Raw genomic sequence first — 3,232 nt, 5'->3', positions numbered from 1 at the left:
AGATTACTCCAACAACATTGTGAAATACAAGTTTTGAAGTCAAATTATTGCTGTTGCTATAAAGCTTCTTTAAGGTAAAAATTCTGAAGCATGTGTTTAAACTGTACTGATTTTCCTTTCTTTCCATTTCTTTTATATTCTTCAAAGTTGATTGTAAAATTGATAAATGCTTTGAGTGCAATAGTGCCCAGATTTCTAACAAAGACTTTTGTCTGTTGTATGTAAAAGGATTTTCTCATGTTCATTTTTGAGATCCATGTATTGATCTTTTTAATACTCATAGATCATGTTCTAGTTTGGTCATCTTCTGGAGGTAGAAAACTTCCTTTCAAAAGGATCTTTCAGAGCACTTGGTAAAGGTACTTTTAATGTATGTTCTTCTGTGAATTGATGTAACATTGGAGTATAATGTTATGTTTCTAAGGAAAGAATGAGTTGGTTTGATCACAAACCATAACACTTCATTTTGTAATGGGTTTTTACCAAAGATTCATTAAAGGTTTTCATATATCATTCGACCATATCGTCATTGTGAAACAGTACATAACTTGGGTCTCAGTGTTCAGTAACAGAGAACTATAAGTCTTGCTGTTATAAATATAAAAAGTATGTCTTGAATATGAGGAGCAGTGGAGGGGTTTACAGAACATGTCATTTAAACATTTTGTCCTACATGACAGATTACAAGGCAAATGTGAAGTTAGATTTCTTGTTATTGTCCTAATATATGTAGCAGCATATATTTGCTGTCAAACACAATAAGAATCACAGAAAATATAAAACCTAGCAGCAAAATTCAAAAAGTTATGTACATCATGATGAAACCTTTAAGTACATGGGAATCGAAGAAAACAGAGGTCTGTTTTTTCCCCCTCCATCTGTATTTCTTTGACTGCCTGTCCTTTATGGGTTGTGGGGTCTGCAGCTGCCTAATTCTGACTGTGTGGGAAAGTGACAGGTTCATTCTGGACAGGCTCACAAGGTCATTTGCTCCACAAACTCTTTTTTTTACAAGAAAATATCACACGTGTCACAGGTTTGTGTGTATATAAGCTCTTAAAAATAAGTATAACTCAATTGTTTCATCATGTGTGGACGGTGCATGAAGAAAGTTCTCTGTCATCAGAAGGTATGATACTTCGAACTGTCTCATCACGTGTGAACGGTCCTCTGAAGACGTTGGACTGTGCAAGTTTCCGCCACTTGCTCAAAAACCTGTTTGAGATTGTCTTGTTCACCAAAAAGCCGTGGAAGGGTATACATCATGTAGGACCGGCAACTTGGAGCAATAGTATCTCTAATCTTACGAATTATGTTCCATAAGTGAACCACTTTAAGAGTTCTTCCTGAAAGACAAGAAAATAAACAAGTTCTTAAAGTACATAGCTACTCCATATTTAAAAGCATATATCATATAGTATTTATCTTTTACATTCAAACATACCTCAGTGATATTTAAACAGGTGAGCAGAATTGGCTGCTTATCCAAGAAGTCACCAGTAAAGTAATCTGTATTCTTCAGTTTTTGAAAAAGGTTCATTCAGTACTGTGTACAACGTTTCCTTAAGAAATCTCACCAGCTGTTGATGTGCTGGCTGTGGGTGCTGGATCCCACAATTAAGTAGTTTTCAGGATAGCTGTCATCAAGATGCAAAAATCTTTGAATGTCTTTCATTGTACCATTCTCTGTCTCCATGTCAATATGAATTCTGGCTGTGGTACCCCCTCTGTTACTGCTGGAAGAAAATATCCAGCAGTAACTTTTGGACAGCACCATCCATGTATTCAGCTTTAGAGATGCCAACCTGTAAACACAGCAGAGATTTTGTTATCGTTCTTTCAAGTTTTTTATTTTAAACAAAAGGTAAAAATAACAATGTATTCTTTCTAAAAATTGAGCACGTTAGTTCTGCTAAATGTGAGAATCTAAATATTCCAAATTCAAAGTTTTCAAGTATTTAAATTTTGTGTCAGATCAAATGGACAGGCATTCTAAGATGCAAAAGAGAACATTCATGATTTTCTGGCTGTATTTTTAATGTAGCTATCTTAATCCTGGTCCTCCTACCTAAATGTTTTTGTTTATGGGAATTTTAAAAAGTACTTTTACAGAATTCCCATCAGAAGAAGAATAGCTACTGTTTAAAATTGTGATTAAAGGTTAGACTGGATCAATGTTTAATTGCTCAAACCTGCAGTCAAAGGCCCTGTTTACAGAGTACTTAAACGGTGTAATTCCCATGACGCACCACTAGTAGTGCTGTGATTTTTGAAGCTCCGGGTCAAATTGCCCAGAAGAAGAAAACAGCAGCTGGCGGAGGACTGTTTCGGCTGCAAACTGTTGTAAATAAACCCACAGCTATAGCTGAAAGCCCCCCCTAAGCAACAGTTAAACCTTGTAGTGTGTAAATGGAGAGTACAAAGGCAACGCAAACCTGTTTTCACCGTGTAAACGGAGCCAGAGACTGTACTACAGGGCTGCAACTTGTGTTTCCATAGCATAAGTGTTAAATATAAATAACTGCCGAATTGATAAAATTTCAAGCAGAGGACTTGCTGTATATGCACGACTTACCTTGTCACTCCTCAGTGCAGAAATACATTCCTCCGACAAATGACGACTTTTTAAAAAGAAATAAAAGGCGCCCCTCCGTCTCTCCTCTTCTCCACGACACTCAAATATCCCGCGAGCTGATGCCGGGGTATGTTGCGTTGTTATGATGAGACAATTATCTGGTTTTAGCAAGATAAGTCTCTCATTAAAACAAGAAACCTTTGCCTGTTAAAGGGAGAAAGTTATATAGTTATAACAAGTTGCCTTATCAGCCGTCTGGAAGCAAAACGCTTTGGTAAAATCCTTGAAAGTCACGTGACCTCCCACAGCCGGAAGAGGCAGCCTGTGTGCCTGTGAGCCTGCGCTCAGGGCAGTATGTGAGCCTTTGAGCCTTGAGCCTGTGAGTCTGCGCAAGGGGACACAAATCGAAAAGATACGCATACAAATCCTTCCACGCATTTGTGCATCTCACGCGGCAGAACAGTAGCAAAAATCACGTGTGTAAAGAGAGCCAACCGAAAAACCGCTTGACTTGTAACCAATGATTTGTCTGTATTTCTGGGTCTTGAAGCAAAAACACTTCAGACACAAGTGTCTCTGTGTGTGCTTACAGATTGATCTACACATTTGCGAATCTCAGTACACATTTGCAGATCTGAATACAGATTTGTGGATTTT

General features: G+C 37.7%; 1 long non-coding RNA gene across 1 annotated transcript; it reads right to left on the bottom strand.

Moving 5' to 3' along the window:
* Nucleotides 1–460: 460 nt before the first annotated feature.
* LOC118559536 lies at nucleotides 461–2,617 on the bottom strand. Its single transcript, XR_004928918.1, has 3 exons — nucleotides 2,576–2,617; nucleotides 1,445–1,805; nucleotides 461–1,346 (listed from the first exon to the last, which is right to left on the bottom strand). It is a non-coding gene; the product is annotated as an uncharacterized LOC118559536 (long non-coding RNA).
* Between the last annotated feature and the right edge of the window lie 615 nt (nucleotides 2,618–3,232).

The sequence above is a fragment of the Fundulus heteroclitus genome, unplaced genomic scaffold, assembly GCF_011125445.2.
Source record: "Fundulus heteroclitus isolate FHET01 unplaced genomic scaffold, MU-UCD_Fhet_4.1 scaffold_313, whole genome shotgun sequence".
In the NCBI taxonomy this organism is placed as follows: domain Eukaryota; kingdom Metazoa; phylum Chordata; class Actinopteri; order Cyprinodontiformes; family Fundulidae; genus Fundulus; species Fundulus heteroclitus.
This window is presented reverse-complemented; position numbering and strand designations above follow the sequence as displayed.